Source organism: Corylus avellana, chromosome 6 (assembly GCF_965113065.1).
Source record: "Corylus avellana chromosome 6, dhCorAvel1.hap1.2, whole genome shotgun sequence".
Taxonomy (NCBI): domain Eukaryota; kingdom Viridiplantae; phylum Streptophyta; class Magnoliopsida; order Fagales; family Betulaceae; genus Corylus; species Corylus avellana.
This window is the reverse complement of record NC_142495.1, coordinates 10,821,639-10,839,652: the sequence shown is the minus strand read 5'-3', so window position 1 is coordinate 10,839,652 and position 18,014 is coordinate 10,821,639.

Below are 18,014 nucleotides of genomic sequence, written 5' to 3'. Positions count from 1 at the left end.
GGGTTATTGCCTTCGGAGCATTTAGGCAGATAGGAAGGCACCCTTTCCTTTCTTATTCCACCAGAGCTTTTTTTTTTTTTTTTTTTTTTTGGTGTGGATTTGCCCTCAATCGTTCCGGAGATGGATTTGGTTGTTAATAGGGAATGGCCGAAGGAAGATGTGGCTCTGCCGTGGATCTGATTTGATTGGCTGAATTTTTTTTCTCATCAAAATAAAACAATATAAATAGAAAGGGTTTCATAATTGTGCAATCAATCCGAAACAAAAAGATAAGAAATAAAATAAAATTGCAATCCAGGATTAAACGATTGGCGTTAGCCTATTAACTCTAATACCATGAAAGAAACTATATTGCAGAAATAATAAAGCGGAATAATAAGATAGTGACACAGAGATTTACGTGGTTCGGTCTATAACCTACATCTACAATATCAAGCCCTTAGGCATTTAGTGGAGCCAAAAGCGGACAAATTTTATGTGTAAATGGGGTGGGGTGTTACAAATGGTATCAGAGCCATTGTCCAACTTGAGATGAGGGGGGGGGGAGGGGGGGGAGCGTGCATAAGCCCATGAAGGTCGCTAGCGGGCACTCCTTGCGACGCCAAGAATGGGCTAATCCCATAAAGGTCACAAAAGGGGACACTGGGTCCTGCGATGAGGTGATTGTGGTGTCTCATATCACCTGGGTATAGAGATGGAGATGTGTTTATAGGTATACTTACACCCTTCATGACAACAACACGTTTTAAAGCTATTATGACAATGAACCTATTAGAACTACACAGTTAAGTGTGTTTCTGCCAAAATAGTACCAGGATGGGTGACCTCCTAAGAAGTCTAGTTCATGGGAGCCAAAAGCGAACAATATTGTGTGTTAGAAGTGGGATATTCAAGAGCAGCCGATGTTTCAAATCCGGCGCCATCAACTCCACTCAACTAGCTCAGCCGCCACCAACTCCTACGAGTTTTCGATCACCATCTCGGCCTCTGTTGCCGACCAAAGAACAAACTCAAGTTTTCATAAGTTTACACCTTAAGTTTAAGGGGGAATGTTAGAGTATCTCATGGAGTTCGAGAATAATAGCCATAGTTTAAGACTATTACTGACTTACAGTTGAATAATATCACTGAGTCATACTTGAAGACTATCACTGAGTTACAGTTGAATAGTTAAAGATTATTACCTAGCTAACCTAGCTAGAGTAGAAGTCTATTTGTATCCAATATAATTCTCTTATAAATAGGAGCATGTTATATTGTAAGTATCACTCAGTTAAATGAGATCTTAATGCAGCTCTAGTGCTTAATCTTGTGGATCAAAGTCATAGACCGAACCACATAAATCTCTGTGTCACTATCTTATCAATTCCGCTTTATTATAGGACTATTGTTAGCGCTCTTAGTATTGCACTCTTTCTCGAACCGAGATAGCTTACTCCGTGAACCAATTGTGTCAATTCTTGCACTGCCCAACAACGACTCACTTCATGGCAGCAAAGAGGGTCCTCCGGTATAATACTCCTCATTATGGTTTGTTCTTTACTCCTGGTCCTCTTACTCTTAAAGCTTATTGTGACTCGGACTAGGCTGGAGATCCCATTGATCTTAGGTCCACCAATGGTTATGGAGTCTTTTTTGGTTGTTGCTTGATTTTTTGGCAATCCAAAAAGTAACCAATTGTTTCCAAATCAAGTATAAAGGAGGAATATCGCTTTATGGCGTTTGTCACAGCCAAGTTGTGTTGGTTGTGAATGCTTCTCAAGGAGTTACATGTGCCTCTCTTTTCTCCTCCCAAGATTTGGTGTGACAACTTGGGTGCAATTGCCCTAGCATCCAATCCTATCTACCATGGTAGAACGAAGCATATTGAAATTGATTATCATTTTATTCGAGAGAAAATATTGCATAAAGATATTGTTACTCAGTTCATCTCTACACCCGATCAATGTGCATATATCTTCACCAAGGGATTATCCGCATCTCGTTTTCTAGTTTTACGTGACAAACTCTTGATTCTTCCCCTTCCCATGAGTTTGCGGGGGCCTGTTAGTGTATCCAATGATATCGATAAGGATACTAAGTCTACTTGTGATATACCTCTCTCCAAAGATAGTTACTTACTCAGTTATTCCTCCGATACAAGACGTGCTCCATCAAACCACAACAGATGACCTTATCTTATTTACTTTGTACTCAACATTATCATTAGCTAAGCTTGTGTATATCCTCTATGATGTATTCAATTTTATTTATCTCTTTGTAACCTTACGGTCTATATATTGAAATCAATACATAGGATATATTCATCCTATCCAAATAGTCTTTGTTGATTATATTTTACAATGCCTTGGGGGGCTTGGCCCCCCCCAAGGCATAAGGTGGTTTTGTCCTTGCTTGTGACCCACGGCGAGTCACCTTGGTGACCCAATGACCCGTAAATTTTTTGAGAATTTTTATTATTTTTTTAGAAAAAAATAAGGATAGTTTAGAAATTTCACACTTTTCCGTTAGTATTTAACAAGAAATTCTAATGGATGGGGAGTAATTGAAAAAAAATCAAAAGCTATACACTAAAATGAGAGTTTTTAAACTTCAAAAACATCTCTACAAAAAGTATGACACTTCAAGGGGTAAATGAAGGGTTTTTTTTTTTTTTTCAAATAATTGAGGGGCATGCACACACCTAACAAGTGGGTACTATATTTATAATAACATTATTATTACTATTTTTTTTTTTTACTCAAATTATTTTATTTGCTTCCCGACCTTCATTTTCTGGATCACGCCCCTTTAACATAGAATAGTAATAAAAATGATAATATGCTTTATTATCATTTAACTCACACTTTCTTTTCTTTTTTTCCCTTTTCATTATTAAATTTTCTTGGACATTAGAGAGTTGCAGTTCTAATATGCCTCTTCCTTCGGAGGTCCCCATGGCAATTTGCGAGTCATCCTCACCAAGCGAGCTTCAATGCACTCTTCTTACTTCGAAGTTGGGCTTTAAATTAAGGCTCCATTTGTTTTGGTAGAAAATATTTTTTGTATTTTTAGGTATTTAATGCGACCAAAAAAAATGTCAACAAAATCTATTTTTAGTTTGACCCAAAAAGCATTTTTAATTTCTGACAAATAATTTCTATTTTTGAAAATCGTAAATCATTTTTCGAGTTTGAGCATCTCATTCTCAAATCTACAAATCCAGTCGAGACCCTGCCAGGGCATTAACCAAGACCTGGTCAAGACTCCCTGAGATCTGGTCGGGTCACCGCTGAAACTAGCAGCCGCTTTCTTTCGATTTTTCCTAAGTTTAGGGAACAAAAACTATTTTTTGCTTCCTTATTCAAATATGCTTCACAATACTTTTCCTTACATTTTCCTATACCATTAAAATATTATTTCTTTACAAGATAGTAGTTCCATACATACTCTCCAATTTTTTACAAAATTCCAACACAATCTCCAAAAAAAAGCAAAAAGATGAAAGATAAGAGATGAAAGATAAATATTTATATTAAAATAATATATAGAGAAGTTCTTTTGGTTCCCTACATATTGGATAGTATTCTCAATATTTTGGAAAGCAGTAAGGAAGTTACCGCAAGTGACTTTTTGTGTTTTTTTGAAAATTTCCCTATATATATGAAGAAAAAAAAAAAAAAAAAAAGAGGTTATAGGGTGTGTTGTAAGTGCTTAATTAAAAAAAAGCTTCCCTATAACTTTCCTATGCATTATTTTAATATAAATTATTTATCTCTACTCTCTCATCTCTCATATTTTTACTTTTAATTGGAGATTGTGTTAGAATTTTGTATAAAGTTGATGGTAAGCAAAAACATAATTTTAAAAAGAAATAATATTTACTTGATTTAGGAAAAGATAAGAGAAGTTATTGTGAAATATATTTGGATAGAAATCCAAAAAGTAGTTTTCTTTTGTTTTTTAGCCCTAACTTTAGGAAAAATTAAAAAGAAGCTGATATGAATGCTTTAGGGAATATATACTGTATTTGTTGGCATTGTTGCATGTGATTTTTTGTTTGATTGTTTTTTTTAAGATTTTTTCTGTATTTAGCAGAAGGGAAAAACTTTAAGGCATATGCTGCTAGTGCTTTAAACTATTAAATTTTTTTTTTTCTTTTAGCATTTATTTGAAACAATATTTAAATGACTTCCCTTTCATGTGGCATTTAATTAAGATAATATTTAAATAGTATAGGGAAATGATAAGGGAAGCTATATGGAATAATGATTCACGTCAATATTTTTTCCATGAGTAATTTTATAAGTTCCTTTTGTATCACGCTTGTGTCTTTAAAAATTTGAGGTAATTTTAAGAGTCACATCATTCTTGAAAGGATACAAGAGGGATTTTGTGAATTCTTGTGAATCTCACACAAATTCAACGGTGAATTCATCAATTCACTATGGAGATGGTTAAAAATAGAATTCACGTTAGTATTTTTCCCATTTTTTTCTCATCTCATGAATTCTATTTTTAACTATCTCCGTAGTGAATAGATAAATCCCTCATTGAATTTGTATGGAGTCTATATGAGTCTACAAATCTAATAGTTGATATATTGAATTTGTAGGATGAGATAGAAAAAAGATGAAAAAAAAAATATTAACGTGAATCATTCCTTATATTATAGAGTTCATTTAAATAGGGAAACAAAACGTAGTTTGGTTCCCTACATTTAATGAATATCTAAAGGAAAATGTTACTAGTGCTCTAATTAGAGTAATGCTAGAAACTATATTTTTATCACACAACTATTACACAATGTTAATATGACAGTCTCAGTGAACTCTTAAATCAATCATTCTTAAAAGAAATAAAAAATAAATTCAATAATTAATTGAGACTGTCATGTCAACATTGTAGAGTAATTGTAAAATAAAAATATAGTATATAAAATTACTCCACTAACTAAGGTTGAAAGATAGAAGGAATTAAGAGCTAAAAGAAGATGGAAAAGTCTAAAAAGTCCTACAGAATACTGCCTCTTATTCGATTAATTTAAAATTCGAATCTAAAGGTTAATTGTTGAGAGGGAGAAGAAGTCCACGTATCATGCAATCAATTAGGACCCTCCGATCTAAAATCATTTTCTGTGGTCCAACCGTTAGGCCACACTCGAGATCGATGCTTCGTGGGGCCCACGAACTGTGAGGTGCGGTTGATTCGGATCACTTTTGGCTTTATAACATCATCGCTGATTGATTTCCCACAGTTTTCTTCTCAACAATTAATAATCTCAATCAATCGCTAATAATGAATAATCATATCATAATTACCGATTGGATAAGGGAGTAATTATATGGGATTTTGAGTGGCAAAATTGAGCAACTAATATCATCCACGTCCCACGTGGCCTAATCATTTCCTCATTCAACTTTCTGTTTCCGACGTGTCCAACAGGGATTGGTGGAGAACAAACATGCTATATAAGTAATCATACCACTCAAATATGGGGGCATCAGTTCCTTTTATTGGAGGCCACATGGAAAGTTGATGATGTTAACCCTTGAGGAAGAAAAGTTGAACGTCTATGTTTCCGACACGTGGCCAAATTTTTGGATTGTTGTTGTTGCACACGTGGCTTACATCCAAACCACCAACCAAAGCAAACTTTATTACCGTGGTAATTTTTAGTTTTCTTACTTTTTAAGGGAAGAAAGAAAATTTTGTCTGTTTTTTCTCCATTTTTTCTGGCAGCTTTATGCAAAGTTGTTAACTTCATAGTATGGATTAGCATTGGCGAAGGAATAAAAACACTCTTTGGGGGCTCACTATTAGGCCTTGTGCTTGATAATGTAGGAGAAATATGCAAATTAAAGTTGGAATTGGAGTACCTTTATGCCATATTTTGAGTGTTAAATTGAGGAGCACCCTAAGCGTTGAAAGACGTCAACACAAATTAAGGCGTTATGATTGACTTTAGTTTGATAATCAACAAGTGTTATGCTTGTTAATTATGCTTAACATGTATATTTAATGTCTAATAGAACACCTGGCTTGAAGAGTAACGCACCGTGCGTAACTCTAGTTTTTCCTCTTTCCATTAATGGGGTGACGTTATATATAAACCAGATGGGTTGAAATATAAAAAAAAAAAAAAAATTCTCAAAGAAATCAAAGTAAAGTGTCAAGCAATCTCTCTCTTAGTTTTTTTATTTTTTTATTTTTTATTTTTTTTTGTGATTTTAAACTACTATGGGTTTTGAAGGTATCATTCTCATAGTGTGCCCCACCACGTAATTTTTTTTTTTAAAAAAAAAAAAAAATCGGTGCAAGAGATGTGCTAACTTTTACTTCGGTTGTGTAGTATTTTTTAACATTGAAGTTTAATAGTAGGTACTCATGGAAGAATAAGGACAATATTTTAATTATACTTTTTGTTGAGAAAAATAAATAAATTAATTGTATAGTTAGGTGGAATAGCCAGTCCATGCTGACTGATCAATTAGCAGCCAGTGGTACATTTTCTTTTAACAAATGAAAAACAATCACTTTTATTAGTCACATGTATGGTATTGAGTCAAAACACTGATTTTAACGATCCTACTAAGCACAAAGTAAATGATTGGAGAGGGACAGGAGTGAAGAGACAGATAATAGAAAGTTGTTATTTCTTGCCTTTTGACTATCCTAAAGGTTATGTTATTAGCGGATTCGAATTCTCTTTTTAAATTTATAATTCTTACCGTCCTTTCCATCTAACAGGTCATACGCATGCTAATTGTTTGTAAGGGTGGGCAAATTAACCGTTACCGTTTAACCGGCCGTCTACCGGCTTCGACCGAACCGATATAAACCGTAGCCGATATGCCGATATCCTTATCGGTTAAAAAAAGTATACCGGAATTCGGTCCGGTCCGGTCCGGTCCGGTTAAGCGGTTCTTATCGGTTAACCGGTTAACCGATAAGAAACCGGATTTTTTTTTTTTTTTTTTTTTTTTTTTTTTTTTTTTTTTTTTTTATAATGGTGTTGCCCATGACTTATTTTCCTTTTGCTAAGTGACTTTAATTAGTTAATACTTTGTTTATTATTCATTAATGAATTTTATTTTAATTTGGGTTTGGGTAGGTTTGATGTTTTTTTTTAAGTGATGGCATTTGATGAGATTTCTTTGTCTTTAGTAAAAGCATTTTTCATTAACTAGTTTTGCTAATCTAATTAGCATTCATTGTGTTAATTAGTCCATTTGCTTTGGAAAAATGTATTTTATAATATAAAAAAATAAAAAAAATAAAAAAAAGTTGAAGTTGATCAATATAAAAAAGCTTCAATTTTTAGCCCAAAAAACAAATATTTGGGTCCCAACAAAAAGTATTTGGTCCCTAAAACAACTTATTTTTAATAAATTATTTTAGCCCAACAAAAAGTATTTGGGCTCTCAAAAGTCAAAAAAATTCATTTTTGGTTTTTGGCCCAACAAAATAAATCAATATAAAGCTATCGGTTAAATCGGTTAACCGGTTTAACCGGACCGTTTAACCGTGTACCGTTTTAACCGAAATTATCGGTTAAAATTCTTATTGGTTCGGTATCGGTTAATAAACCGTTTAACCGAAAATTATCGGTTAATAACCGATAAGGTCCTTAACCGGACCGTTTTGACCGATACCCAGGCCTAATTGTTTGTATGTTATCGAGGGAGTTGAATACGTATTTCCATTTCAAATTTTAAACTTATCCACCAAAATCTAAAAATTTAGGAAGAAGAAGCGTTTTCTTTCGATTGTTTCAACTCCTAATTGAAGACTCTCGACTTATACCCTCTACCTAGACCCTCCGATGAACATGTTGGTAGACTCTCTGATGAACATGGCCACGGACAATCTTACTTGGTCGAAACCACTTTGCTTTCTTTCGCAGATTAATTGTATATCTGTTTATTCAATTATGGTGAGCTGGAGCTGGACTATCAACACATGCATTATTACAATTATGGTGAGCCGGAGCTAGACCATCAACACATGCGTGTTGAGCTAGTTTATAGTTAGTTTAAGTTTCTGTTATTTAGTTACCCTGTCTTCCAATATGTTGTCAGAGCAAATATTATTTATTTTTTTTCCTTATTTTGCTTTCTATCTCTCCCATGGCTTCTATTTCTTCCATGGAGTCTTTGCCTTCTTCATCTACAAATTCCTTTGTAGATTCTTCTAATCCATTCTACTTGCGTCACAGCGATAATCCGGAATCCACTCTTGTATCTCAACTACTAGTTGAAGACAACAGTGACATCCCACATTGCTTGGGTGTGGAAAAGAGGGATGTATATTTATATGGAATATGATCTCTCTAAATGGAATGAGACCTTTTAAAGCAAACCCAACAACAAAATCGTGTTAGCTGAGGCCCAAAACGAATAATATCATACCACTTGGAGTGAATTGTTACCTATAGTATCAAAGTCGAAGCTCAGCCTGAGATTGAGGGAACGTGTACAAGGTTATGAGGGTCGCCAATGGAGACGCTAGGGTCCCAAGAGGGGGTAATTGTGGCGTTTCACATTGCCTGGGTGTGAGAAAATTATGTGCTTATATAGCGTATGCTCTCTCTCAATAGTATGAGGCATTTTGGGTTAAACCTAATAACAAAACTGTGTGGGCTAAGGCTCAAAGAGAACAATATCATATCACTTGGAGCGGGCAGTTACATATAGTATCAAAGCTGAAGTCCAGTCTGAGATGGGGGGAATGTGCACAAGCCTATGAGGGTCACCAGCGAGAATATTGGGTCCCCAGAGAGGGTGATTGTGACATCTCACATTACCGGTGTGTTGAAAAGATGATGTGTTTATATGGAATATGTCATTTCTAAATGGTATGAGGTATTTTGGGACAAATCCAACAACAAAACCGAATTTCATTTATTTCTACTTTCACGTGTTCATACTTTGATAAGCTATATGATTTTAGGATAATAAAGCTAAGTCTTTCCACTGCTGACTCTTCGGAGACTGTGAGATCTCTGAGTCATATTTCTTATGGAATAAGGCTAGGGAAAACTAGTTAGTTAATTATCAGTTAATTAACTTTATAAGGTGTTACAGTAACACATATTGGTATAGTTAGAATATCTGAAACCTTTATTTTAATTGATGTCCTATGTGTTCCAACTTTTTTCTTTAATTTGATTTTGAATAAAAATTTAATCAAAGTTATACACAATTGTCTCTTCTTCTTTTTTTTTGGCTAATTATTGTTTCATTCAGTATATGTCAAGCTGGAGGACAATTGGCATGGGTAGAGAAGAAGGAGATTGTAACTCCCCCAAAACTGGCTTGGACCATTTTGATAGGGTTATTAGCAATTCCTCTAGTTCAGTTAACTGATAACTAATTCAAGGGATCGTCCATCTAATATACTCAAAGTAAACGTAAGCGGAAGGTGAAAATGACAGATTTGAGATATCTAAAAATCATGAAGTATGGATGTATTACCATTAATCATAGACTCTGAACTTCTAACCAAAATAGTCATTTTCAATCAAACTTGGTATTGCAAAACAGACTCTTGGCTTCTCCATTTTAAAAATGTCATCTTAAAATAGATAACCTGGCAAGCCACACATACTTTGTAAGTCTAACATGTAGTAAGTAAATCTCATTATTGAGTATGAACTAAGCTCTTGTTATATGCAGAAGTAAACATGTATTTTCAAAAGCAAATTATGTGTTGCCTTTATTATTACACCCTAGAAGTACAATTTTGGTTTTTGAAAAGTGTAGGTGTAATCCTAGCAACAATTGCTTATGAGTTTTAATGCAAAAAACTAATGTTATAATAGATCATAACTATCATACATGGTTTACCTATGATATTACCCTATTCTCAACAGAGTTGGCGTTATCCTGAGGGACCTATAATATAATACTAGTGCCCCATATATTGCACGCTACTGTCCATATCACTAGCAGTTCGACCAAGTTTGACCTTTGGTGGCCCACGCTACTAATGATGTACGTCCTATAGTGACCCGCCAATCAAACATGGTTGCGCTAGTCACGAACAACTATTGGATCCAAGGCCTATACAAGAAACACATTTGACCGTAGAATCAAGTTTATATAATAAGTCTATGGCCATCTTACCAGTATATCATGTCATACAATGCATCTTATTAATTTGTTATGATTACCCAATTGCATGAAAGTAATTAAGCGCATACCATACATGTGCTTATTCAGCTTATATATCGTACATTTTTATGAAAAGTAGTCGTAAGTATTTCCTTACCTTGTACGCTCGCTCAAATCCTCAAACATCTCAAGTTCCTGCTATAACGAAACATGGTCTTTCATTACTTGTAGAACCTATTGCAAACACATAGGGTCCTAACTGAGAAGCAAATTAGCTAGAAGTTCGCAAAACCCTAATTTCACCTACTCTAGACATAGCTCAAACATTCAGGCCTATGATCGGACATTCGGACTCGAGGTCAAACGTTCGATTAGAGTGCAGAGAACGTTCTGTTAGAATGCCAGGTACATGTAAGACTCCTATGTTCGAACCGTTACATAACAAATCTTACCCTAGGCTCCTAATAAGTTCATAAGAACATAGTAAAGCATAACATCTCAACCTATGAAAATACTAGGTTTTCTAAAACATTTGAAAATCTTTTTGCTTTTTAAAACACAAATTCCTCATGACGCTCTAAAACTTGTAAGAAGCATGAAAATTACAAGAATACTATTAAAGCTTTCTTAGAATTGATGGGGAGTGGAAGTAAGAAATGAAGATTGAAGGGCAAAGGAGGGGGTATTTATATGGGGAGAGGCTAGTAGCATGCTGAAAAATGTGGATAATAGATTAAAATTACTTTCAGACTGTCATCGAACATTCGGTAGGTGTGGTCCAGCCTTGAACATTCGTATTGGGGGTTAAGGTCGAAATTTCGGTGGTCCCCCGTCAGAAGCTAAATAAACATGGGTTTTAAAACAATTGTAAGTAATAGTTGCATTGTAAAAATGTTTGTTTTTCCCGAATGGTTGTATTTGGGTTTAGTTTCTAAAGCATAATCTAAAGCAGCATAGCTTACCTTTCTCTATTAGTACTTCAATTTATGAGTAGCCTTTGGATTTAATTCATTCTGATATTTTAGCACCATTTTCAGTCAAGTCGACTAATGGTTCTTAATTCTTTATTACTATTGTTGATGATCATACTCGTTTACATGGGTTTATTTGACGCAATGTAAATTCCAAACTAGACATCTCATTAAAGCTTTCTTAGAATTGATTGAAACTTAGTTCAATGTTAAAATCAAGTGTTTAAGATATGTCAATGGCAATGAATTTAATATGGTTTTTTTTTTTTTTTTTTTTTAATCCAAATGTGTGATTCACCAATTAAATTGCATTAAATCACTACAGCAAAAAACCATAGTGGAACCGTAAGGTCCAGATTAATTCGTCTCTTAACAAGGGTTAGGACCAGGATATTACAATATCTCATGTGAACAAGTCATAGTCAAACTTCATATGGTTTATTCATGCCTTTCACTTGTTCACGGTAGGGTTTGCACATCTCGAGGGATCTCTTGTACAATACCGATGCTCTAGTGAGGTACAATAGCAAGCCATAACTAGTGGTTTGATTGGGTCCAACCTTGGCTGATCCACACCACTAACAATGTCGCAATGCATAACCATTACTTGTACATGGTTGCGCTGGTCACTATTAACCATTGGATCCAAAGTCAACAACATAAAAGTAAAAGTAAACCATAAGGCCAAACTCATATAATGGTAAGCCCATGATTGCCATCCATACATGGCTAATCATGTCATAGGATGCAATTATCTATTATCTTTTAAATGCATATACTTATAAAATTCACATCATACAACATTCTATTTCCAACATTTTAAGTAAACAAAATATATAGTTAACATATTTGCAAAGTATTTCGTGTGAGTATAAAACATACATGTTTAATAAACGTAAAATATATGCCATAAAGAAGTGACAACAAGTATCTGTGTGAGCTTAACTCACATCAAATAGATGTGCCACAATTTTTGACTTGGAGGATCAATCCTTTACCAATCCTAAGAAACCATAAACCCTAAGGATCAATCCTTCCTTTAATAGGATCTATCATCTTGTGTCTAAATGCAATTCTAGGGTTTCAAGAAGCATTAGTGCGCCTATAACGTCTATATATTCGTCATTAACCTCTTTCAAACTCATTTGCATGAATTCCAAGGTACCTAGAGGCTATCAAGCATCATGGTAAAGAGAGAGTCGTTGTTTCCTTAGTTTGAAAGTGTATTTTTTGAGTTTCTATAACGTCCCAGTGAAATTAATTAACTGATAATTAACTTCACAGTTCGCCTCTCAGTCCCATTCTAGAAGAAATAAGATCCAAGGATCTTTACTCCTTAAAAAGAGGATACTAAGTAGCATAAATATTATGATTCTGTCAACATTAATCGTTACAACTAGATCATATACCAAGAATCATCACATTAGCTGAAATCATATTATGTTACAAGGACTTAATGCTATACCTTAATATACAAGCATAACTCAAAAGTTATAAATCTACAACATCATCCAAAAGTACTAATTACCATGAGCAACTGATCTAATCTTGCAATAAATCCTCAAGCGTCAACCGGATCAAGTCCTTCACAATAATCATATGCTTCATGGTATCCACTTTCCGCTAAACTATTTATAACAACACATATATACATAATGAAGGGAAAAGAAAACAATGGTAAGTTGGATGACTTAGTGAGTGTAAATGTACATGACGTACACGTCATTATATGGTGAACTCAATTGTTTGTAAATCACATGAACAATTATGAGGCGACAGTTTATCATGAATGCAATATATATATAATATATGATGTAATATAAGAATCATATCATAGTTTAAACCGTATGGTCTACCCAAAATATTACTCATTCTTAACAGGGTTGACGCTATCCACAGGGACCTATAATACAATATCGGTGCCCCGAATATTGCACACTACCATTCATTACACTAGTAGCCTAACCGAACTCGACCTCGGGTGGCCCACGCTACTAATGATGTACGTCATGTAGTGACCAGCCATTCAAACATGGCTCCGCCAGTCACAAAACAACCATTGGATTCAAGACCCATATAAACACACATTTTGACCATATAGTTAACATATATAGTAAGTCCATGACCGTTACTATAATACCCCGGCAAAAACACCCGTTTTTAAAAGGTTTACAATTTACTACTAAACAGCTAACGTTTTCATAAAACAATGTTTTATAAACCAATGGACCTAAACCCTTTATAAGTAACCCAACTCCTTGAGCATTTTTGCAGCAAAACCCAAATCCCACCTTTCATTGACTGAACGTATGCTAGGGAACCACCCAAGTGTACGCACCTAACCTATAGTGCGAGCGTACGCTAGGGGACCACCACGAGCGCTCATTGACCAATCTTTGAGCCATTGGGCAATACCCTAAACGTACGCCTCAACACTTTTTTCAAAAGTGTAATAGTACCCGAAAGTTCGCTAACACTTTGAAAAGCAATTTTAACTCATTTTCAACCTTTTCAAAGCAAGGCACACCCAAAGCCCCTATATAAACCTTACCCTTCAACCCTCAGTCTCTCCCAACCTCAGAAAACCCTAATCCTAGTGTGTGGAGTGACTTGGAGAGAGGAGGAGGAGATCTTAGTGCTTTGCCATCTTCCGAGGTAACTTCTTGTCCAAACATCTAGCATTTAAGCTATACTTCTTCTTTTGTGTTCATACAAGTTTTAAAGATGCTTTGACAAGTTCTTGCACCTATTTCCTTACAAGGACCAAAAATGTTTTAAAGAGCCTTAAACTTGCCTTTTTATTGCTTTGAATTGCATGATGTGTACCTTGCATGTATCATTAGGAACCTAGGATGAGATATACGAGTTACCACACCTTAGAAGCATAAGACCCCGTTTGGAGCTTCTGGCCAAGAGTTTCCACTCTCTGGCCAAACGTACACCCACGAGGCCGAGTGTTCGTTTAAAGCGAAGGACACACGTCTAGTATCCCAAATAGGTGATTTTAGGGTTTTGACGACCCCTTTTGCTAGGTGGAAACTTATTATGTCACTTAGTGAGTTCTCTAGCATTACTTATAATGATGTGATGTATTTCGTTATAATAGGAATTTGTGATGTTGGAGGACTCAAGCGAGCGTACTAGGTAATGAAATACTTACGATCATTTTCCTTAAAAATGTGCGATATGTTAACTGACAGAGCACACATATGATATGAGCATGCTTATATTTTTGTACAACTCAATAACTGCTTTAACAACTGGTTGATAAGATGCATTGTATGACCTGGTACACCAATACATGCGGTATAATGGTCATGAGCTTACTATATAAACTTGATTCTATGGTCAAACTGTGTGTGCATGTGATATATAAGTCTTGGATCCAATGATTATTTCATGACCGGTGCAACCTTAACGGGTGAGTCATTACAGGACGTACATTATTAGTAGCGTGGGCCACTTGAGGTCGGACTCGGTTGGGCTGTTAGTGTTATGGACAGTAGCGTATAATGGTCGGGGCACCGACATTGTAGTACAGGTCCACCGGGATAGCGCCAACCCTGCTAAGAAGGGATAATATTTTGGTAGACCATATATGATAGTTACGACCTATAATGCATTAGTTTTTTGCATTGAAATACTTAGGGGATTGCTGCTGGAAGTACACAATTTTTTGCCAACAAATCAATACTTGTTGGGTGTGTTAACAAAGACAATACCTCTTTCAAATCTTTTCCAAATTGCATGTTTATTTTGCTCAATAATAATTGGCTCATGTCGTGCTCAATTGTGAGGTTTAACGCGGCTATTACATCTTGTAGGCAACCTGTTTCTAGAAAGAAAAGAGTGGCATGGTTTCTACTATGGACTGCGCTTAAGATTAAGATCTTCACATTGTTATCAGGTTTGCTTAAGTTATTATTTCTACTAGTTGTTCCGTGTCTATGTATTGAGGATTATACTTGTTCCCATTATGATTATTAGACATCTCAGATTTATTTCAAATTCCTATGCTTTAACTCTGATGTTGCTTAGAGGTGCGGTTCTCCATTTAGCTACGATTAGCTAAACGGGAATAATTGCTAGTAACCCTACTAGATTGGTCAAGGCAAGATTTGGGGGTGTTACAGTTATCCCGCACATACCAGTGTATTATGTCATACAATGCAATTAATCTTGTTTGTCTTTTACATGCATACTCTTACAAATCTCGTATTTTCATTATCTTGCTCAATCAACATATGTTTTCACAAAATAGAGTTCACAATAGTCCAAAATAAATTTCATGAGAGTTGTAAAGATGCATGTTGGATATATATATATATATAAAATAATCATGCTATGCGGAAAAAATAATACCAAGTATCCATGTGAGTTTGTACTTACTTGTGTCGTAATGCTCCTCCGTAAAATCCTCTTGAGGTTTCAAAACCTCGAATACTGAAAAAAATACCTATAATTAGTTCTAAACGAGAGCTAAAACAAGCCCTAGACCTAAACATGCTCAAAACAGACTTTTTACCAGATCATCAAACGTTCGGACAGAGAGTTGCGAGTGTTCGGCCAATATATCGAACATTCAGACAGAGAGGTCGAACATTCGGTGCTGGGCTGAAAATCCATTTCGAACCTACAACCAACAAAACCACCTTTAGGCAAATCTTAATGTCTTAACATGATCCTTAATATAATCCTAAGCCAAAATAACGTTTATATGCAGAATAAACTATGTCTAATATCATCAAGATGTTAACCTATGCTAAATCCAAGATTATAGCCAATATAAACTCAAACCTACCAACTAAGCTATAAAAAACTGTAATACCCCGAAATTATTTCCCTATTTTGAAGGAAATAATTATAATTCGACTTTTGTTATTATGGATTTTAATTGGTGGTTTTATATTATAAGATTTGGATTTGCTAATGAGGAGATAATTATAGATTTTGATTTTCTATAGTATTAGGGGGTTTAAATTGAGGTTTGTAGATTTATTTGATTAAGCCGCAATAAAAGGAAAAGACAAGAGGTTGTTATTGTGAATAATGGATCTTTTGGGGTTTAATGGATTGAGATGGGCAATTTTGTAAAGCGTTGGATTAGGGTAGGGGCTTTTAGGGAAGGGAATTTCTAAGATGAGGGACTTGGCTTCAAGTGAGAGCTTGGCTTTCATGTGAAGCCAAGCTACTGCACCGCAGGCAGCATGCTTTCTGCTTGCCACACCTTCACGTAGAAGGTGTGAGTGCAGTGTGTGTGTGTGTGTGTGTGTGAGAGAGAGAGAGAGAGAGAGAGAGAGATAGGAGCCTCACGTGAAGGTTCGGCCTTCACGTAAAGCTGCTACAAGGCAGCAGCAACAAGCACGTGTTGTGCAAATTTATATTAGCTCGCAAATGCACGAATCGATTGTAGTTAATAGATTGAAAGTGCGAGGTCAATCCCACAGAGAATTGTATTTTTGAAAGAGCAATTTAAATCTAAAGTAATTTAATCCTAACCTAGTTTCAAAAGGGTTTTGAATTTTGATTTTTTGAAATTGAAACGACTAAACATAAAATAAATAAGCTACGTAAATCAATAATAAAGGTACTAAGGATGCGGAATTCACACTCACCAAATCATATCAACATACTCTATGTTCATCAATATTAATCCGAATTTCTCACAATTTAAATCTTATGTATATTTTACTATGCTTCAAAAGAATTAATCAAAATTATCCCATGTATCCATTCATTGTACAAATCACAAGAGGAATCCAAATTTAATTGAAACACCAGATGTATCTGAAGATCAAATCACAAGGGATATCCAATTTTTAGGCATATAAAACCAAGCAAACAATCATATAAAATTATCCTAAATCATCAAGTGTATCCTTGAATCACAACAAGATATCCAAGATTCATTCAACACAATTGAAAACAAGTAAAACAATTGAAATATAAAACCAATAAAATAGGAATAATAAAACTTACAATAAAGCGATGTTGTTCTTCATAGGTGAGGCTTCATCCCCAACCTTAGTTGAGAATTTAGCTTCACATGACTATGAAACTAAAACCTAAACCTAAACCTATAGAAAAACTAAACTAAAAGAAAAGCTGTGGATTAAATTTTGTTTACAAAATTGCATCACAAAACTAGTCTCTAGAATTGTATATATTTTCTTGAATGCAAAGAGGTCCATTTATAGGTTTAGGGAAGTACTAGAAGCCCTAGTAAACCTAGATAATTCGGAAGTCTGTTTCCCAGTCCAAATAGAAGTCTGAAATCTGAATAGTATTCGTTCAGATTTGTGTCCTTTTATTGCGGGGTGATTTTGGCATAGTAACTGTCCGAATTAGAAAAATCCTATTTCACAACGAATTGCAGTATTTTGAGTTAGCTTTCCAATGCCTAGAATAATTGCAATAAGATATTTGAGCGAAATGTTATGGTCAAAATACTGAGATGTGTACAAAATCTAATTTTGAATTCAATCCGATTTTGACTCCAATTAGAGAAATTTCGATTTAATCCTCTCCTTGATTGGGTTAAACTTAACCACATCATCTAGGTCCTCTCTTAGCTCGTGCTAAGAGAGGGGAAAATTATAAACCAGGGAGCGTTGCTCTCTACACCTTTGCACAATAGAGAGAACGAGAGGGAGAGAGGAACCGAAAGGGAGAGGGAGATTGTGAGGGAGAGAAAGAAAGGAAGAGAGAAGATGGGAAGAAAGAGAGGGAGTGTTCTCCTGCATGCCCAGACTAGAATGAGAGAGAGGGAGAGAGAGGGAGAGAGAGGGAGAGAGGGAGAAAAGAAAGAAAAGAGGAGAAGATAAAGAGAGGGGCTATTTCCCCCTTGCCCAGACCAAAACATAAAGGAGAGAGAGATGAGTTGGAAGAGAAAAGAAGTAGAAATAGAGAGAGAGACCCGAGAGTTGAGAGGGAGCTGAGACTGGGGGAA